Here is a 23,430-nt window from a genome sequence, read left to right as displayed (position 1 = left end):
ATTCTGTAAAGCTTCTTTCTAACGATCCTGTAGTTTGATTTTTTGAAGTGTCAATTAACTGATACAGATTCGGCTAGAATCATAGTAACGTTGGAAGATGGAAGTCAAGTGTATGTGGCCAGGGTGCTTAACATTTACAGAACAACTGTCTTCATACCAAGATAGTTAAGGTTACTCAAGAAGGCATGGATCGTCGCCATCGTGTCACATCACAGAGAGATGATCGTTTTATTGTTTCGAATGTATTCCCACATTCTTCCGCTATTGAGATGAAGCAACGGCTTCAACAAGTAAGGCTATTGGGCTTCAATTAAATGTTTGCAGTAGCCAGCAAGTAGTTCCAACTTAATCCATATCAAACACCTTAGGAACGAGTTATCAAAGAGGGTGAAAATTCGATTAGTGATGCTAGAGAATTTGCAGGAATAGCGCTGTTGGGGGGCGTCGGTAGCAGCAACGGCTTAGGCGTTGACACGGCGCACATCACTGTAATGTAAAGGTCCCGGGTTCGAATCCAGCGGCCTTGCATTCGAACCCTATATACTTAAAAATGGCACCCCGAGAGTTTATATGCCCTCTCCTGTTGCGAACCCTCCTAAAAAAAGAAAAAAAAACCTGTTGCGCCCAACATTCACATCATAAAATCGATCCCTCGCCGAATTCAAGGAGTTATCGGCACAAAAAAAGGAAATACTCCGTAATGAATCGAATATGTTCTTCATCGTTTCCATAACAACATTTTTGGTAAAAAGGTTTTACTCAATTTAATGTTTTATTAAGGTTTTTTATTTAGCTATATCTTATATTTAAAAAATATTCAGTGAACAATAAAAAATACAAATTATTTTTTACTTACTTTACAGGTAGTATATTTTTGGTTTTGTAAATTTTGTATATCTGATTTAATTTAATACGATCCTGCATATGGTTTCCTATCATATTTAAAAAAGCTGACTAATATATTACAATAAACTAATTTTTCAGAAGAAATCAGAAACCCACATTAAAAATTCATATTACTTAGAATATTAGTATCAACAAACAAATTTCATCAATATCAGTGATCCCACATTGTTTAAGTGTTGATTACAAATTTTTTGCCCTTAAATAATTTTTATACTATCATTTTAGTCATTTTATTTTCTTTTACACGATTCATTTTTATTTGCGTTACTAATGATCACTTAATATTTGTTCCAGTTTACGCGTCAACGGCCCTTCAATATCGTTCTTCGATAATTTCCTTGCCTGAGCCATCTTCCAGAATAACAGAAAGATGGAAGAACATTGCAGTTGGAGGTTGGTTTGCAAAACAGAGCTCATTTCTCGGTCTACAAGACGAAGACCTTCTCAGTAAAGGTAAGTGATAAATGTTAATCGAGGTAAGTTGTTCCACCACTTTTCGAATCACTAGCGGTGCACCGGGTTACAGGTTCACCTTCATTTGTAGGCATGAAGTAATTGGTTCAGTACAATAAAACAAAAATCTTTGTGCCAAAGAAGCCACATACTATTTTCTGATATTCCTAAATAATATAATACAAACATTTTGGTGTATTGGGTCTATTTAGGTTTGGCAACGTGGAACACCAAACAGTCTTTGTTAAGTTATTACATGTGGATAATAAGATTTTCCTAATCCACAAGATGTCGTCCATTTACAATCCATTTATAATTTGAAATGATAAATAATACAATAAACAATATTTATCCTGTCATGAAAGGTGAAAGACTTCACCAGTTTTACACGTGGGATTTTTGTAATAATGTGATGGCAGTGTCACGCGGCTTTTAAGTGGTATAACATGAAATGATCAACCTATTTTCTCCAAAAAAGTACTTACAGCACAGTAGGATTTCGGAAAGAGTTCGTCATTCACAATGAACCTTAACCCATCACTATTAAGATAAATAAAGTCTTCATTAAAATGGTAAATAATATAAAACCGTTTAACCTTGGCTCCATATAGAAAGCGTGTAGGAATGCTATTCGATATGACAATTATGCTATTACAGAGGGGCGAGTTTTAGAGCCCGTTTACCAACTTGGTTTAAACTCTGTTCAGTGCTGAAACGAGTCGAAATGAAAAATTGTTGTTTCTCAATTTGTCTTGTACCGAGTTCAAACTACGATCCTGGTTCAACTTCAAGGACAAGTGAGGGGTATACGTTTTGCAACAACAAGATGTACCTCCCTGTTTATTTCGAAAACGATTAGCATTAGCTAGTTAATTTAGGATAGGTATCGTCTCAAAATTGAATCATGGGGTTGCATTTACGATACGATATATAATATAAAACGAGCATATATTACTTTTTTCAGAAAGACCTCTTTTTACAAAAAACCGTCTTGTTGGAACCACATACGCCTGGTGGCTGGTGGATAGCGGAATTCTCTTCAAGAGAACAGGGAGGGAACTGATTGACTGATTCCGTTCCCCCTTGAGTGTTCGCTAAAAATGTGGTCTAACGTGCTGGTTGCCGAGCTATCCGCACCAAGTATTAGTCGAATTGATTGTTTGATAACGATTTTGAATATTCCAACCAGGATTTTCTGTTGCCCAGAAAATATTGTTGTGCCCATTCAAAATCTCGATATGTGAGAATTTGGATTCAGCTCAGCAGGTCCCTTTCCATGTCCATTTGAGGATTCGTGAAATGAAATCCAAACGACTCGTTGGATCTCCCTTCCGAATGCCTTGTGAGAGATAAGCACGAAAATTATTTACTTTTAATATTCGCCAGAACGACAGAGCCGAAGACCATCACTCTCTAATTGAGAGGCGAGGATTTTCCTCAACGGAAGGGAACACCGTTTTCGGGCGTTACTACCGGACGTGATCGGTGCAGCTACCATAAATGACCCAGGCTGACCCAAATTCTGATATAATATAATTCGAAGATCAGCGTGTCTCCTATCCGGAAACCTCTCTCTGAGAAAAGTAAAGCAAAATATAATTTGCTGAATCCAAAGGATAAGGTAACCATTAAGACATCATAAGCAACCTGTAGAGAATAGACGCAGACCTTCCTTTCTGCCCAGCAAAAGCTATAAGCATATCTCTCTTCTCAGTTCTTATCTACATTTTTTTGGAAAGCATAATATGAAATGAATAATCTGGTATACATTACTGTGCGATAGAATCCAGATGATTTCAAGAGAAATAACTTCGAGAAAATAATAAAAACAGAAATTAAAATAGGAGAGGTCATTGACATTAGACATTTAAACAGAAGAACTTCGAAACATTGATATTTTAAAATACATATTTTCCATTAGATAAGAAAGGTAAAACAAAATGTAATATATCATACTCGGTCAAAACAAGTGAGAACCTACTGTTTGCTTGCAAAGGAAAAAATCTGGCATAACTCAGAAATGGGTGATCCTTTCAAAATTTACCTTTCAGTAAAACTGGCATAAAATAAGCACTAGAATCGAATGGTGTTTTTTAAATTTATTTTAATATGTTACAGTCTCAGACATACAGTTGAGGGTTGGTCTTCATTACATACAATAATATACAATAGTAATAATAATTACAATTAATTAAGGTTTAGTTAGTTGAGATAGAAAGTCAATGGCACGAGCGGGATTCGAACTATTAATTATTAATCGAATTATTAATTGGTCAAGCGGACCACGAAATTAGTGAATTTAATGATTTAAAATAAAGTATACTTCACTAAAGCTCTCCGTGGCCATTTCATTTGTCGCCGAGAATCAAATCCGATTACACGACATTTGAAAAATGGCAAAAAGGAGGGAAATTTCAAAAGGTGGGGTTGAGATAGGAAGTTGGTGTCCGAGTGGATCAAGGTCACGACAGCACAAGTGGTAGAGCAGCGGCGTATCAAACCAAAGATCGTGGGTTCAAATCCCGCTCGTGCCATTGACTTTTTTATCTCAACAAAAAACCTTAATTAATTGGAATATATTAATTGGTCAAGCGGACCACGAAATTAGTGAATTTAATGATTTAGAATGAAGTACACTTCACTAAAGCTCTCCGTGGCCATTTCATTTGTCGCCGAGAATCAAATCCGATTACACGACATTTGAAAAACGGCAAAAAGGAAGGAAAATTCAAAAGGTGGGGTTGAGATGGGAGGTTGGTGTCCGAGTGGATCGAGGTCACGATAGCTCAAGTGGTAGAGCAGCCGCGTATCTAGACGAAGATTGTGGGTTCGAATCCCGCTCGTGCCATTGACGTTTTTATCTCAACTAAAAAAACCTTAATTAATTGTAATATATTAATTGGCCAAGCGGACCATGAAGTACACTTCACTAAAGCTCTCCGTGGCCATTTCATTTGTCGCCGAGAATCAAATCCGATTACACGACATTTGAAAAATGGCAAAAAGGAGGGAAAATTCAAAAGGTGGGGTTGAGATGGGAAGTTAGTGTCCGAGTGGATGAGGGCACGATGGCTCAAGTGGTAGAGCAGCGGCGTATCTAGCCGAAGATTGTGGGTTCGAATCCCGCTCGTGCCATTGACGTTTTTATCTCAACTAAAAAAACCTTAATTAATTGTAATATATTAATTGGTCAAGCGGACTACGAAATTAGTGATTTTAGTAATGATAATAATAAACATTTGTAATTTTGTTTTATCAATACACATTTGTTTATGCTATGTTTTAAATTGGGAATATCAATTAGAGGTAAACCCACATAATCCGAAAAATAAGTACAAACACAAGAGTACTAAATACTGAAAATTCTATGGAAACTGGTACAACAACCAACGTCAACAATGATAAATACAATCACTAACTATAACCGTACAAAGAGACGACAATAAGCTCTACCAACTTAATGTTGAATGGTGGTCCCGTACAGACGGTGAAACGCTCCTTCTCTGAATTTGATTCAAATTATGAATGACGTTCCAGTGAACCCGGGTATTAACGGAGGTGCAACGAGCCCTTTGTTTCTCTTGATCCATTTATTTGAAGGAAACAGATTGAAGTAAATGTATTTATCAGAGGAAATGGTTAGTGTGAGAGGGCCTATTTTGCAATATTTACTACCCCGTAGACTTTCAGTATGATTATTTATGCCTATGTGTAAAGGTTGAGGAATATCAAGTACTACACCATTCTACTTCAGTCAGTGTTATTTAAATAGGAAAAACATTCAAAATTAATGAGAGTGTGAGTTTGCCGTAGTTCAAAAATTGCATATGTTGGGAGCTGAAGTGATCTAGCTATTGACAGCCCCTGGAATTTAATTTCAGCGGTGACCACACACAAAATAAATATTAAACAAACAATTTCTCAATATCCATGTACGGTTAATGGATGTGGTTTTTGGTACTAAACGTTCAGAAAATATGAAAAACCGGAGCATCTGAGTTGATTATTCTTATAAGAGAAAATGGAAATTTACAGCAATTATAGTATTTGAACACTATGTCAAATTATATTTTTATGTTCACCTAGAGAAGTATTTTCTATCTTTTAAAACAATGCCGTGGATTTACATATTTAAAACAAAAAACAAGACTTGAAGGAAAAGTGCCACAGGTTATATTACTTTCAGTTTATACTCGTTGGGGCTCAATATTTTTTAATGCTACTTGACGACAAAGATAGGTGGATTGTAACAATTGATGATGATGATATGATTAAAAGCGCAATCATGCTCTTAATTGATAGAATCTGTACTTCTCTTAATGTGTACGCCTTCTTAAAACTGTCGCTCGTGATTATTTCATGTTTTTGGAACGTTTTGTGCCTTAAAAACAGGGCCCATAAAAGCTCGGAACGTCGGTCCAATTTACAATTTTTTGAGCTTTTAAGATTGTTCTATTGGCTACAACACCCACCAATCAAAAAGCACTAAGCTCAACTCTGTACATATGTGTGCGTATGTACATGTATATGAAAAATTAAACTTATATAAAAGTCAATCAACACATTAATCTTATATTTAATTAAATACTAAGATAAACAATTTCATATTTGTAATATCCGTAAAGAAATATTACTTTAGGTCGATTTGGTGTAGTGTATTCAACTAAGCGGCAAAACATTTACAGCTGTGACGGAACAAAAGTTGAAATTAGTCGCAGTCATGGCAGCAAGTTTGCTGTCATTTCATATGCGGTTTACTGTAACCGTCTCACACTTAACGGAACAACAAAAAAATCCCTCTCGGCAAGAAATTAATTTAATTTATCTCAAACTTGTTTTTTTTTTTTTTTTTTTTTTTTGAGAATTAATGATATAAGCAAAAGCTTCGATGGGATTTTTTTCGTTCTTTACATGATTTTAGATAAAAATTTCTGTTTTATTTAATTGATTTTATTACATAGAATACATATACAAAATGGGCTCATTTTGCGTCATTGAGAGTGTAGTTTCGTTAAAACTTTTCTCTACTCGTTTTGGAGACAGTAAGTAGTCTGGTTTAATGGAGATCTCGAAGTTTATTTTAATGAAATAATATTATATCTGTCTCAAAACTGGTTTACGAGGCCTAGACCAATAAAATGTTTAAATAGTTTGTTGTTTAAATAGTTCAATTCATAAAAATGTTTTACAAGAATTTTTGCAGCAATCAACATTGTAATCTTATGACGATATTTTCCCAATTAGTGGCGTATTAAACTCTGTCGTTTTGATCCTAACAAATAAACACAATACATGAGAAAATAATAATTAAAATCTAAACAAACATTACAAGCTCCTGTTGTAATTATTAATAATATCCTACATTGGAGCGCCTCGGAAAAACGGTGGTTGTTGTCTGGAGGGCACACACACATCACACAACACATCGGCCTGAAGGGTAATGAACGCGCGGACGCGTCGACAAAAGCCGGAACGCTCACTCCCGACCGGACCATAGCGATCAGGCCCTCTGACGCTAAACGAGCTGTAAAAATGATGATAAGGGATAAATGGCAGCGTCAGTGGGCAGGGTCATCCGAGAGGCTCCTTCGTGTTAAGTGCACGACCTGCAGATGGCCCTCCGAGGATCTGAACCGTAAAGGAGGAATAGTTCTTACCATATTAAGAATAGGCCATACGCGGTTGACACATGGGCGCTTGCTGGTGGGCCAATCTCCCCGCAGGTGTCCGTTATGCAGAGAAAGGTTGCTCGATGTGTCCCAAATAGTCGAAGTGTGTCGTGCCTTGGCTCCCTACAGGGCGCGAGTAGGCATGCCGCCACATTTAAAAAGAGTTCTCGGACACAGCAGCGAGTTTGAAGGTCCTCTGTTTCGCTTTTTAAAGGAATTGGGGATTTTTTTATTGCATGTAGAAATAAAGTTATGTGTCTTGTATGAGTACGTTTCTCTGTCTTGTAAGAGTGAATGTATTTATTGGTGTGAATAGGGAGGGGCTGATGGCAAAGTAGCTTCTCCATCGCCTCTGAGGTTGTGGGGGGAAATATGCCCAAATCTTTGGCACCTGTAGCATAACTGGTGGCTAGGGATTTATCGTCGGACCTTTACTCTATATAACGCAGCTTTTATTTCATCGGGGCATCTTGGCGTATCAAAGGTGAGGATCAGACTCGCCGATGGGACAACTTGTCCGTCCATCCTCCTCACCTCCAAAACACCCTGGTCCTCTAGGCCTTCTTTGATGTCATCGACGCTACTATTCATAAGGTCACGGTACATTACTACCCCTCTTGAGGTATTCAACCTATAATGATGGGTATCCTCGACCTCATGTCCAGCAAGCGTCTTTAATTTTGTAAGCTTCTCTTCATTGCGTTTTCCTATTACACCAATACATGTTTTTCCATCCCGGCGCCCCAAAATCCCTTTCTGCAACGTTGAAATATCGCGTCACAAAAGTCTCAGTAAGAGGAGTAATCCCAATGATTTCGAAACCCAGTGACGCGACGCCTTATGGTTGCTTTTTCCCTCTTTTCCTCTCTTGTCCTTCTCTCTCTTCTATCCTTTTCTTCTGTGCTGGTGGCTCGACATTAGTCTCAGGTACAGGTTTCTTTTCGGTAACCACACAAGAAGAACGGGAGATCGCTACCTACAGATGAGAACTGTGTGTTGTTTACGTGGTGTGTTGTGCACGGTAATTTGCGTTTGTTAAATTCGGGTTCCGAGGCCCTTGGCCGCGTGCATCGACCTGAGTATTGGTGGGGACATGCTAACGGAGGCCAGACACCGTCCAAGTCCCCCGCCCTCACACCATCTAGTGTTAGGTGTGGCGGAGTTATGTACGTACTGGGTCGCCAATCCTAGGACGTGAGATTTTTAGTTCGTCTCAAGAATCTTCCTAGGGACGGGAGCCCTCGAGTGTGTACTGTTAATGTGCTTATGTCAGTGTAAGTGTAGGTAGGGGTAGTATGTAATATATGTGGACGCAGTTTACCCTCATGCCCGGGAGGTTTAAGGGTTTATTGCTTTTTAATCACAAAATAAGATATCAGCGAGAATTTGAAATTCAGTTCCAACAAGTGTACTATTATGGCATAACATAAAGTCAAATAGAGGTAATTTAGATCACCTATGTTTTAGTAAGGTAATTTTGTAGCCATTAGGCCCTACTTATTATTTAATCAGGGTAGTGAAAATCCCACCTATTTTTGAGGAAAGTGATAAATAATATTAAGCAACAGCACTATTTAAAAAGGTAGAATTATTATCGATTCATAGTCATAGGATATTCTCTCGTTACTCAATGAAACCATAAATTATCTCCTGTTGGATGAAACATACACTTGATAGGTACAATAATCAATGAAGCCTGTCTGGTTTGCTGATGTAGAAATAACGTGTCAGATCTATACACAACCAACAGTCAATAGGGCAATAGATATCGTTTAGGGATTATTAGGTTGTACCTATTTTCTCTCTCTCCCTTTGTGTCTCTCTCACCCAGTCACTTTCTCTCCCGCTCTCACTCTCTCTCTCTCTCGTTCTCTCTCTCACTCTCTTTTATTTTATTTCTCTCTCACCGTTCTCTCCCCCTCTTTTGGCACCACAAGAATAGCACGACACTTTATGCTCTGAAGATGACCCGAATAAAGGTAGAAACGTCGGCAAAAATATGAAAAAGGTGTTTTTGTAAACTACCCCATTCTTGACCGCTCCTCACAACTGCAAACAACTATCTAATTATGTTTGTCTATCCATATATCTATCTATTATTTTTCTCTTTCTTTCTTTTCTCTCTCTCTCTCATTATCTCTTGTTTCACCTCTCTCTCTCTTTCTCTCTCTCTCTCTCTCACTCTCTCTTTCTATCTCTTTCTTTCTTTTTAGCTTTCTGTTTTCTCAAATTTCTCTGAAAATACGTATATATATTTTTCATATTCTCATGATTTTGTATAATTTTTATAACGGTGATGTTCATCCATTTATCTGTTTCAAGTACACTTTCACAGGAGTACAAAAATGATAAAAATTCTACGCTTTGTACATATGACACTTGTATGAAATAGTTTGGTAGTCTTATTACTCTGTAAAATAAAGTAAAAGTATTTCGCTACTGCTAAAAATCATAGTTGCTTGCTAGATAAGAATTAACAACAAATTTGCGATTTTACGCAATAAACTGTCGTCATGCTTCAATCCATTAGCCAAATCGAATGTTATGAGCATAACATTGGTCGTTAACTCCTCTTAAGACATTAATTGATGTATAAAGCCAAAAGTCCAACTACACTTTGGGAATCGCGGACAGTGGTGTTCCACTTTTCAATATTTTTTCATGTTACTCTCAATATTTGGTATTTAGTGACCTTAGTTAATGATTATTTGGAGATCGTGAGATGCGGTGTGATGTGACGTAGGTTTGAGAAAAACATTTTCTTTTTCGTGCCAACGTTTCGATTTTTATTGAGATCATCGTCAGGGCTCAAAGTCTCAACACGACACACAAGAATGGCACAACTACACAGAAAACAAACACTTTGAGCCCTGAAGATGATCTCAATAAAGATCAAAACGTTGGCACGATAAAGAAAATGTATTTCTCAAACCTACATCACACCACACCGCATCTCACGATCTACAAAAAATCATTATTCTCAATTAAAATTTGCTAGGTTATAGCTGCATTCGAACCTAAAACCGTTAGCGTGGCAAATACGTGTCGTACGCCCTACCACTCGGCTCAAACAAAGCGGCCGTCTTGCCAAATTTTATCTTTAAATTTAACGATTTTTTTTTGTTTGAATAATTGTACCTGCTTATTTAATATGTTAATTTGATATTTGTCATATCTTCCACTTTCGAGTTCACTCCGGTCTGAGGTTATTATTTCGCTTTGTTATTACAGTAGTTTACTTTGTTGCCAGTTGGATAGTTGAACCTCACTTTGACAAACCCGGTGATCATATTTCGCTAATTAGACCGGCATTCGTAGGTCGCTCATTCCACACAGAGTTAATACACCCCTTTCATTTCTGAATATAACATTATTAAAGTGCTCAATCTCTCTCCCTTTCTTCATCATTGCTCAAATACGAGCTAACCTCTTACATCTGCGTTGCCTAATTCCTAATAAGCTGCCTAGTATTAATTATTCTTTCACTGGGTAATTTCGTCCACAGGCAGGTCGATTGCCTGATAGTTCTAATGAGAAGTCAAACCAAATCAAAAGCGGAAAATCATTACAAATGAATTACTAGATTTGAGGCAATTCGAATAGAGCTGCGAGAAAACGGGTTGAACAAGTAGTTAAGCGATCCACGTGTACAAGTGGTATGAAATCTGTTATTAATAGTAACAAATCTGTAAGTAAATAGTAATATAAATCTCTATAAATTCGTACAGCTTTGTCGTACAAAAAGAAAATAGAGTTTAATGAGTCAATCAAATGTATCCCACCTAATTGAAGAGTGCAATTTCTTCGCGGAGGACTGCCACCCCATATGAGAATTCTGCTTGAGCATGGCAAGGAATACCTGAATTTCGATCCTTAAAGAAAATATTGTTGCTTTATTGTATATTGTGCTGAAATTATTGTGTAACTTAGTTTGTGTTCAGAGCGAATGTATATTGGCGTAAATGTGTAGTGTGGGAGGATAGAGATAGCAGTGTATTGAGTACCCATCAATCTTCCATTAGGTTAGTTATTCTATACTATATTATTACTATTTATTATTACAATTAATTAAGGTTTTTAGTTGAGATAAAAAAGTCAATGGCACGAGCGAGATTCGAACCCACGATCTTCGGCTTGATACGCCGCTGCTCTACCACTTGAGCTATCGTGACCTCGATCCACTCGGACACCAACTTCCCATCTCAACCGCACCTTTTGAATTTCCCTCCTTTTTGCCATTTTTCAATAGTGAATTTAACTATTTATTATTATACTACATTATTATAGTATATTGGAGAATAGCGGGATAGAGGAATGTTGATGATAACTCCAACCCCGTGGCTAACAAATACATTCATTATCAACACACACTAATGGAGGCAACTATATAAGCACTATGTAATAAAACAACTCTATTTCATTCAAAAATCGGAACCGGGGATCCAGATACTCGCTGACGTGGTCAAGCACGATGCTTACATCGGGTGGCATTCCTACTCGCTCTCTCTATGGAGGGAAGGAGTTGTGTACTTAGTCAGGTAGTACACATCCAGCAACATTTTTCTACATGCGAGACACATACGTGGGCTTCGGCCCAAAAGTAAATGTTTGTGTATCACCAAAATAGTTGGACATGAGGTTTTTTAAATTATCAATATTAAAATTTGATCATTCTTTTTCATAAGACCAACCCGTTTAATTACTTCGGTTATTATTTCGGCCTATTTCATTATAATAATAAATAGACTATACAGTAAGAACCACGAATTTTATACTAACGATATTATTATTCAAAAAAAATTGTATGACGTAATATTACCAATAGCTGACATCTATGCCATCAATGTTTAAACAGTCGATTTCTAGACGGTTTGAACACATTGAAGAGATTGTAGTTGTCGGGGTTTGTTTACACCACCCACTTTAAGGGCTATTCTACTCCCCTCTCTCGACAGTCGTGGTATCTTCCACAGTCGTGTTACTCGGTGTTACAACAGTAAAACTTCTGACGACTGCAAACGTTTTGTTGACAATATGAGAAGGCAATCCGATCAATTCGTTGATAATTAAAAACGTTTAATTTATTTGGTCGTAAAAAATCCAAAAATATTACTAAACATGACAACGGAGCTTTTAAGCCAACATTGGCCGAGGTTCACATGGTGCAAATCACATGATAAACACCACAAGTCTAAACAACCCTACTCCGAAAGGCACTCAACAAATGTCAACCCTGTGGTGTACATGTGGGTACATAGATAGCAACAAAGGCTTTCAGAGCACCAAAAACATCATTTCAACTTTCGCCAACTGTGCGGAAACCTCTTTGTTACTCGGTGTATGTAGCATTTTCTTTTCCTATTTATATATAAAAACGTGGTTGGGGTTGCGGACCCCACTCGTCAGCAGCTCAGATAACTTCAAAATATAAAAATAAATAATCATTTACTAAGTTAGAAAATTCTTTTTAGCAAAATGTGTTTTTAGACCGGTTACAGACTTTAATTTAAAAATTGCTTCTTTTTATTTTTATCCTTCTATGCACAAAACATATCATTTCTTCGCTTCATCGAATTATAAGTAAAAAATAAAAAATAAATAAATTCACACCACGTGGCAAGATGTTATGCATAACAATTACTGCATGTATAAACGGAAATTAAATCTACCAGAATTTCATTTTTTAATTATCAATGTTGAACCTAAATTTTTCTCTTTAGAGGAATCTCATTCCAAACTTCGAACTAATTTTTCTATTACAATAGCACTTAAGCTGCTAGAGGGAGAAAGTCATAACAAAAGGACTACATTTCATGAGCATAATAACATATCATGCCCAAAAAGAACTTGTAACATTTGACTACACGCTTGAAAAAGAATATATCCGTTGACAATCACTTAAATACAATAAATCCGTCTACCAAATTGTATGGACGGGGTTTGAAACGGACTTTCTTCGCAAACCGGATATTTATACATTTTCCCCTTGGCAAGGACACTGAACCGCTGTATACAAATTGGACGGGAACTAAATTTTCTAAAGGACAAAATAAATCAACCACTTGGTCCTGCTGTACCTAAAATAATCGGCGGCGGATATTTTCGGATATTCGCTTTTTGAGTGCATGCTTTGAAAGCATCATTAATCTGCTTATACTGCCAACTACATTTTTAGGGCTAATCGTAGCCGATAATCCTTAAATGTTAGCATATGAATCCTACCTTATGTTAAAAAAAACTTAAAAATAGCTCTACAATTGAGGAGCAACTCGATACAGGTTGCTCGTATTTCCGCGAAACAACTGAACCCCAACCATATGCAACTGTACATTATTTCACCAACTGAAATTTAATATAATATAGAAATTCCTCATTAAATCTGAATTATTTAAATTTATTTTAGTTAAATCCATTGTGAGATGCCATACTGCGGTCATTTTTCGTTATCGTGGTCACTGTTTCGTCGTTGTTCTGTCTTTTATATATATACAGCATTTTCACCATCTTTAGAGGTCTGTGTAGACCCCGTTCCGAATCCTCCTTGAAAATCCTCCCTCACCACTCACTTGCCTTTGCTCTGGAAATACTCCTACCATCTTTTTCTCAAAATCCGGCAAACGCATCCATAAAGCCACTTCGTACCCCCTAATGAGCGTAATTCCTCTCTTATTAAAGATATTTGAGAAGATCATTCTTAAACGATTGAGCCCTACACTGAACTCCCATAACCTTCTCCCAGATCACCAGTTCGACTTTCGTTCTCAACATTACACAACTCACCAGGTGCTTCTCATTGTGGACCATCTATACTCATCCCCTGAGAGGAAAGTTTCACGCCTTTCGTGTCGTGACATAAGCGCGTGAGGCATGAGGGCCTCCTGTACAAATTAAAACGTTTCTTTCCAAATACAATTTACCTAATCGTACACTCCTATTTAACAGAACAATTCTTCTGAGTTCGCAAAGGATAGGACTTCTCCGAATATTGCTATCTGGGAACGGGAGTGCCACAGCGTACTCGGGCCAATCATGTGCCCTTACCTTGGCATTCCTTACCTCAGATATCTCGATTACACCTCGATTCTCCCAGCTTCCTTTGCGGAAGTCAAAGCTATGCTATGCTATGATTATGATCCAGCAATTACTTCAAAGCAGCTCCACGTGATGCAAATTCTGGCACCTTAAGTTAAATGCAAGCAAATGCACCCACTTTACTTTTACCTCCGAAACAAAACTCATCATACAATGTATATAATAATCCTACCCAAAAACTGATTTTGTACTCTCCCTTGCCTTATATCTCGACGACAATAATTAAACAGATATTTCGGACTACTATACAAATTATTATCAAGATCACATATATTAACAAAAAACCAAGTAACACTTTATAATTCACTACTAAATCCGATTTGAACATTCTGATTGTAACTTGGCCACCGCTACACCTTCCAACGTCTAAAAAGTACATTCCTTCTAATCCAAAAATCCAGGTTTCTCAGAACAACTGCGAATGCTCCCTAGTAACAATGACCTCCAAATACCCTTCTTTAAAAACTTAATCCTCAACAGGTTTTCCAGATTCAATGATAAACTATCGTCACATCCTAACACATTAACCCGATGAATGTCTAACATTACCCACCCCTACAACCCAATAAGCCGACTGAAGCGCAGATAGCCCTGGGACCTCCTAACGATTATTACGTAACTATTCAGAAAGTTGGGAGAGCAACTATGTTAATCCATCTATATATTTAGTAGCCATAATTGAGATGATGAGTTGGTGTCCGAGTGGATCGAAGTCACGAAAGCTCAAGTGGTTAGAGCAGCGGTCGTGCCGAAGGTCGTGAGTTCTAATCCCACTTGTGACACATCTTCATCCTAGCCAAGATCATAGGTAATAATTATAATTAATTAAAGTAACCAGAACAGTTCGGGTAGTTTTTTCATTTGCTGTCATTTTACTAATTAATCAACATTTCTATTTACATGGTATACTTAAATGGTGGTAGGTTCGAATGCCGCGCGTGACACTAGCTTTTTCATCTCAACCGAGACCTTAGATTTAATTTAAATAACTAATACGGTTAATTATGATTACTAAATACATATAGTGTTTATAGGATTGGGGTTGGTTGAGGCGACACAAGTTTAGAGTAAGCAAGAAAGATTAATATATTTAATTACAAATCCGAGTTGTCTTAAGCAATGAATTCCAAATACGCATCCTCTGTTCTAAGTCATGATAGTGAATGAACCGATATGCGACGAGTACTTTAATTTATAACATTTGACGGAGATATTCGTCGAGAAATTGTATTTTATTATAATATAGCGTAAGATAAGATATTATAAGATAAGACAATAAGCGGGGACATCAGAAGGAAACGGTTTACTACCTTTGAACGCGAGTCTCACGTCTACCAGACCAGTTTTTATGGATTCGGATGTTTGGCACAATCGATTACGGTAAGTGGAGCTTCGTCTCTGAGATAACGAAAGTAGAGGCGATGGATATGGATCAGTGAAGAAATTCTTTTGAAAGTTTCTATGCATGTAATATAATGCATAACATTCAGTCTTTGTCATTTGAAAAATGTAAGTTTAAATCGTCGTATGGATAAGATTTAGAATTTAAGAAAAGTTTTACGTTTGGCAAACAGCAATGATCAAATTTCCTTGACACCCCCACCAAATTTTTTACAAGTTGTCTGAAAGGCCAAAACGCGGTTTTTCCATTTAAGTTGAAGTTTTGACCGCCCACAACGGTCCCTTGAGTCGTGGGAAACAGATGGCAATCGTACAACTCACAGATTCTCAGCATTATTTTTAAAAGCCTCAACATTAAAAGTCTTTCATATTCCTTTAAATAGAGATAAGGTATTTTCCAAGACAGATTCCTCCATTCAATTTTCGTTTTTTCCCGATATGTCTGTAGAAATGTAAGAATTCTCATCTGCTCTGGACCGTATCAATAGAGCTCTTGTTTCACGTTGACAATAACTTTTTGGTGATCTTCAGCAAAACGGAGTAGCAATCGTAATGGAATTCAACCTATAAAAATTCAATTCCTTCTGCCGAATTTAACCATAGGGACTTACTCTTGCGAGATCCATCCAGCATTTTCATTTATGCCGTCAAGCTTGATATACTTAATAACGATAGCTTTAATTAATACCTGGATTAATCTATCAATTTCAGTTCCACATAGTTCGTACCGAATTTCATTAAAAAAAGCAAAGCCATTCTCAGTTAACTTACTATTCGCTAGTACACCCTTTTTTCTTTTAAGAAATTTCCTCACAATAGGAAATAGTTTTGCATGTTAAAGTGTAAATGTATTGGGGTTGAGCTGTGATTCTAATCTCACCACCAGGTTGTTATTTTTTAGATGCATAAGGATAATGTGAATGTAGTTCAATACTTTGTATGATCTCATCGAAACTAGGACGTTCCTCTATATTTAACATTTCCATTGTGATTTCGATAAAAAAATGTACATGTCTTTTTTTAAAATTTAACGTTTTCTTTCGATATGGGAGGTGTTTTCTCGCTGACTTCCTAATGAAGGAGTGGCCCTAGGTTATCCAAACACTTTTTTTGAAGTCCAACTACATTAGTCAATAAGATACTAAACTTTCTTTTTAGTAGAAGGTTTAATTTTAGAGGTCTAACAAAAACAATATACAAAAATGGCCGCAAAGGTTAGTATTGGGAATCTGATATCTCTTTTGTTCACAGTTACACGGACATTTTTCTAATACCTTACGAGCTGGGGAGGAAGTTTTCCTTTACCAGTGTTAAAATAATTGCCTTGACCGGAACTTTTATCACAATTCAATATTGCACATTCGTGCACGGTGTATTAGGCAGAGTATCTCTCATAAAAACACTCCTAAAACCAGGAATTTTTTCGAGCCATCTATTCCAGAAATGTAAACTTTTGTTAGGGTCCATGATGGAAAAGTACTTAATAGCACTTTTGCTTTCTTCAACAATGTGGATACTGTACAACCATTGATTTTATACGGAGGGCGGATTATCCTTTAAATTTGTGTCTTCGAACCATGTTCATTCGTTGGCGGCTCCACGCAAACTGATTAAAATAATCAAAATGCTTTATATGTTGGCATTTTTCATGTCACCGCAACTATTGTGTGTGGTATCATATCCGAGCCTTTCACTAGGATTTTGTTATTGAAAAAAGCTCATTTGAATATGTATGTCTGAATTATCCAGCGGCACTGCGTTCGAACCTCGGAACTTTACCTTACAGTTTTTGGATGGTGTCCTTCTTCATTTTGTGGAACTCGATAAAAAGATGATGGGTACGCTTTAAGGCCGTTCTAATTATCTCTATAACATTTTGGTATATTCTCTATTATTAATTAGTAAATTATTTGTACCATTTATAATTTAGTTACTGAAGATTGTCTATATTAGACTGAAACGCTTCTGACGTAATAGATGCCTATTGTGGAAAAGACAATTTATTTCCTATCCATCATCTTTATCTTAGTGATGAGCGCCGTGTCAAGCATAAACCGTCGTGGCCACGGGTGCCCCCTGTAACTTTGAATAAATTGTTCATTATATTTCGATAACCTCACCGGATCCCTAGTCTTGAATGTTTGTATCCGTTTAGTTACAATTTTCTAATGAATGGGTTTCAATTTTGCCGGTTTTTACAGCTGCCGTTGCCAATCCGACTGATAATAATTAATAGTAATTGATATTTATAATAAAGTAATTGATAGTGATTTGACACATTCTTAAGTCCCTCGGAGAGTAAATCGTTTCCAAAACATATTTTTTTAAGAATCTATTTCAACTACGATGTTATATGAACCCTCGGGATGTCGATGTTTTTGAAAAAAGCCCATTCCTAAGTATGTCAGGTTCGAATGCAGGACGCTGGATTCGAACCCAGGACCTTTACCTTACAGAGATGAGCTCCTTAACAGCGTGTCAACGCCTTAACCGTTGCGGCCACCGACGCCCCAAGTTTCCAAAACATTGTTGCAAGATTTTTCTGAACAAGTCGCTTATTTCTTTCACGATTTTCTTTTTTACTTCCACCGGCTCAAAAGTATTTCGAAAACCGATCAATCACGACCAATATATATGGGAAACCTTTATTTTGTTTACTGGAAGGTGTCATCTCAATCAAGTCCGCTTGCCATAAAACTTCCATTCTCTTCAATATTACTTTACGCCTTTTGAAATTTTTTCCTCATGGATCGATGATGTTTTACCTTTGACATGTTTGTTTAATAGATACCAATGAAAAAATTATTAATATCACCTTAATTTAGGATATTTTATAGTATTATTGATAAATATTAAGATAAATTGAAGTTTATTTTTTATTAATTCTATTACCGCTTTACTATTCGGTTCTCGAGAAGTCAATAAATTTTTTATCCTTTCTATTATGTGATTGCAATCTAACAGCCCGAAACCGTGTTTGGGTTGCGGAATATTAGGCAGTACTGTTTTTGTCTTCTGAGGGTGTGTTTGAACAAGGAGGATGTCACAGGCTATTTCGGGTACGAACGGAAGACATTAACATCTCCGCTGTTCTGTAACGGTTTTTGTGCGCGTTTCTATGCGTTAGAATATTTTTGTAATGTTTTCTATCGTCAGCATCCACAAGTGTCAAATTTGCATTTTGAACATTTCTACAAAGCAACTTTCTACGTCAATTCCGGTGCAGACCCGGAGCAGCGATGTATCGTTCTACACCAAACTCTAATTTCATTATTTCCAATCGCGATTATACTGTCAACGTTTGTAAATTGTTTTCCATCGTTCTTTCTTCCATCGAACGGTTTTTATTATTTATTTCAAAGCAATATATAGATATTGAAACCTTTCTTATAACGGCCATTTTTCAAGGGAGAATCCTAATTATCCACAAGAAACCCGTAATTGTTATCGTCCCAGTACTTCCGACAAATATTGGAAAATTCCTTAATTGACATATCCAAGTTTACACGAACCTTCTCGTATTTAGTAAATATTGTTTGCAAACAATAAGTAAATTGACATTATCTTTTATCAAATGTTTAGGGAACCTCGTGTAACTTTGACATAGGTAAAAAATCTTTATACCACTATGCCGTCCCATACGAAAATAGGTCCTAATCCGATTCTACTTATCGCAAGCAAATTTAATAGAAAGGAAGCGCCTCGTTTGGTTGGGGCACTTGGTCATTATTTTCAAACAAAATAAACGTATTACGTTAAATTTGTAGTAAATGTGTGGTGTTTAGTGACCGTTAGTTAATGATTATTTGAAGGACGTGAGATGCGGTCTGGTGTGACGTATGTTTAGAAAAATATATATTTTATCGTGCCAACGTTTCGATCTTTATTGAGATCATCTTCAAGGTGTGGGATTACATCGGAATTGCATCCCAATATCTAGATAAGAGAGTAAAGCGACATATCTACGACTGCAAAAAACCAAACTAAATCTGAATAAATATGAAATGGATTTTTTTTAACGCGGTCATTTCAACAACGAGGTTATATAAACCCTCGTGTAGACGATGTTTTTGATAAAATAACTTTATCTTACGGCGACAGCGATAGATACCGCATGACGGTCAAATTTCTGAATGCAAACGACTACAACTACCACTGGTAATAAAAGGTCTTCATCAAACCTTGCCAAACGACGAAATAAAACAAGACCTGAAGAAATCCAATCAAATCATAAGAGTGCTATAAATCCGATCCTCCGATGAAAACAGCACTTCCTTTTTTCACAGAACTACAGGGGGTGTTCTACTCATAAGGAACTGTAAGAGGTTCGGAAACAAAGGGACCAAATGGAACTTTAAACGCAACAACCATACAACCAGCGATGACATCGAACGACCTCCAGGATTCCTATCAGAATATAGGCACTGCACCAATCCCCCAAAACGTACTTTCCCGGCTCCTACTACTGTTGCACCAGCCTGGAAGAAAACCTCAACAAATAACCTCAGCTATGCACATGTCGCCTGCACTGCACCCACCAATAGCCCCATACACACATGTATCCCTAACAGATATTACCCACTATCTTTCTTATTTCCTTAGTGATTTTAAATCATCGATCCCTCCCCTCATCGCCCTTCTTACGACCTTTGTAACTCCTGAGATGAACTCCTCCCCAAGAGATTCCGATGATTAATGTACCCACCAATCGACTATCAGTTCTGCTCAGTAAATCAAACGGAATATTGGCACAAAAACAAGAACTTGGAGTACTACTTAAAACTAGACACTCATCACAGAAACTTATCTGGCAGACATATAGTCAATGTAACAGGATATAAAAGTTACGAGTATGAATTTAATGGACGTCGAACTCAACGTGGTACATAATCCTTGCCAGAAAACTCCATGGAATCAACTGATTACCGTCATGTAATTTCGATCTCCCTACCTTTTTTTTCGCATCCATTATTTTGTCTGCAATATATTATACACCATCAGGTCTCTTATATTTTACCCAATTAAAATCTGTCTTTCTCTCGTTCGGACGAAGGTGGAAGATTTCATTGCTAAGCACCCACAATGGGGCAGCCGAGTCGCGAATTCCCTTGGCCGCCTCCTCCAAAACATAATATTAACAAAAAAATGAATCCTTTATTTCTCCAAACGACCCTCCTATTGGCCTTTTTACCCCTATTGTCTCTCAGACCTATAGGATTTCATTTTTGCGTCTGGCGTGAGATCCACCTTCACATCCATCCAGTGCTTATACGACCTAGCTCCGATCACTCTCCAGTTCTCCTTACACTAAACAGAACTCCACTCACCGCACTAACAAAATCTCTTTTGCAAGGCACAGTTCACCGGAAACTTTTCTAAGGAAATATTAATTCCTTTTTAAAATTAAACATTCACAAGAAATCTGCCAACGATTTAGATGATGTTGTTTCAAACCTAACCAATACTGTTCACCATTACATTGCACAATCCTCATCTTCTTCTAGAACACACAATTTTCCCCTTAGAGACAATCTTCCAAACCTTATCCGCTCCCTTTTGAACATCAAGCTAGAAGGCGATGGCAACAATCTCGTTTCCCTTCCTATAAACGAACCCTCAACCAGTTAAATGTTGAGGAGTTCTAATTTTATATGTGTATATTTTAATATAGCATCCCACCTGTGGCCTGGGTAGTAAATTAATAGGCTGGATCTAATTTTCGCGTTTGAGGGGTCACATTTCTAAAATTTTCAAAAATATCTAAGTATGGTATCAGTTTTTAAGTTACACATAGTTTGGCAATCAAATGTCATCCATATTTCTTTTGCTTGTTTATAATCTTCAATTGAAATATATTTTGCTTTCAGTGTACTATGAAACCACTATTTTTTTAAGTGGTTCCTTTTCATTTAACTTTTCCCAAGTCGTTAGGTATTCATAAGGAAATACTCCCATTTTTAATATTCTTAAACTATCTTCATTAAAAATAATGAACCTTATTTTAAGGAAGGTTAATTTTTTCCAAGCGATGATAAGTTGCTAGGTAAAATCTTGAAAGAATCTATGAATCTTAGAACAAAACTATTATTAACCTGTTTGCTAAAGGTAATAAAGTTTTCTTCAGAGAGGTATGACTTATTTTGTCAGTATCGTAATCGATTTGTCTTTCTGTCACGGCCCCGTCGCGGAAAATGTAGGAAAATATATGGAACCACAACACAGGGTAAGGTGGTATGCGAAGCTATGATAAGGTGCGCCCGTTTAGGTATATATATTTAGGTATCTGAAATGAAAATGGCACTTAACACTAGTAAATATTTGCAGGCTTTTCAAACCGTTGTTTGCTTTAATTTGTTTTTATTAGTTCATAAGTTTTGTTATCATTTTAATATCACAGGACTTTATTCAATTGTTAATCTCAATTTATTTTGTAGTTCCATTAGTTTTATAGTTTAATAGCAGAGGAAATCATTTTGTTTTTATTAGGTGTTGAATGTTTTATAATCTAGGTTTATTTTTTTCTATTTTTTTTTTTAACGCTGTAGTTCCATTAGTTTTATAGTTTAATAGCAGAGGAAATCATTTTGTTTTTATTAGGTGTTGAATGTTTTATAATCAAGGTTTATTTTTCTTCTATTTTTTTAGCGCTGTAATTGATATGACATCTGAAGTTATAGTAACAATAAAAGATTTGTGTTTAATAATAACTATTCGTACATTCTGAATCTTCCTAACCGAATGTAGTGACTTTCTGCCTCTAAACCAGGGGGTGGTTACATTATGATAATATGACTATCATATCACTTAAATTGTGATGAACTATCACTAAATTGTGAGTGACATACTTTACAAATTTTGACAGCATTTCGTCGACTATAGAGATAAGGCTTAGTGGGTTGAGAATTCGGTATTGCTTGAAGTTACAAAAAAACAATTTCAGACGGATAAACACGATTTGTGGAAGTAAGACCGAACACGATAATTTAGATATTATTTCTCCATTCAAATTTCTTTATATTTGTTAAAGGAACGTGAAAGATTATAGAGATTCCTTTTTTACATGAATACAAGCATTCTTACTATCGATTATTCGGGAGGGGTATAAATGTATATTACCGGTTTTCAACGGATTATGTTTATTTACCATTATTCTTATACCATCCACTGTTTTGTAAACAACTTTCTTTAAGTTCTTGTGTCAGTTTTCTAAAAGAATTTAATAAAAATTCATCTGTCGGTTACTATGTATACTGTCTGATTCTTTGCTCTTCCCTACTTTCATTATGTTGATTTTTTAAAAACCAGTCTACCAAACAATTGATTTTTAAAGAATTGTTAATTCGAATTAAATCTGAAATTTTATTAAAAAATTTTGATTTTACCTTATTTAGAAAGGAAGTTCAATCAAAAATTATTTCTTTCAGAGCGAAAAAAAAATTATTTGACTCTTCTTTTGAAATCGGTTTCTTATTCTTTGATATTATAAAGAATAGCTAAGTCTTCTTTTTTCTTTGGTTCGACCATTCTCATCGGTATTTGCACTCGACTACAGTATTTTTTCGTATACAGTATAAATTATGAATATTGTAAAAAAAAAAAACATATTTTGACCATAATCCATGTTGATGATTACAGTTGTTTTTTCATGTGTTTCTCTGTCGTCTTTGGTGAGACTCGAGCGGGTTTCTGGGTCCCCTGTTCCGCTTTTTAGGGGAAATTGGGTTTTTTTATTGTACATAATGTGTTGTGTATCTATATGTTTTGTCTGAGTGCATGTATTTATTAGCGTGAATGGCGCGGGGTGAAGCTGAAATATAACGTCATCATCGCCCCTCGAACGTTGAGAGCGTATGAGTGTGTGTTCGAGGTCGGTGGCGGAATATTTATAAAAGTACTCCATCGACCCCAA

The 23,430-nt window shown here is 36.4% G+C and overlaps 1 protein-coding gene across 1 annotated transcript in view; it reads left to right on the top strand.

Annotated features, from left to right (window-relative positions):
* The first annotated feature begins 1,198 nt into the window (after positions 1 to 1,198).
* Positions 1,199 to 23,430, top strand: part of LOC106664048 — a 282,049-nt gene continuing 259,817 nt past the window's right edge. The window contains exon 1 of the mRNA XM_024228371.1: positions 1,199 to 1,359. The gene's annotated coding sequence lies outside the window, so the exon portion shown is untranslated. The remainder of the gene's footprint in view (positions 1,360 to 23,430) is intronic.

The sequence above is a fragment of the Cimex lectularius genome, unplaced genomic scaffold (genome assembly GCF_000648675.2).
Source record: "Cimex lectularius strain Harlan isolate CLEC.00 unplaced genomic scaffold, Clec_2.1 scaffold184, whole genome shotgun sequence".
Classification (NCBI taxonomy): Eukaryota; Metazoa; Arthropoda; class Insecta; order Hemiptera; family Cimicidae; genus Cimex; species Cimex lectularius.
The sequence above is the reverse complement of the archived record's forward strand: the minus strand, read 5'-3'. Positions and strand labels throughout refer to the sequence as shown.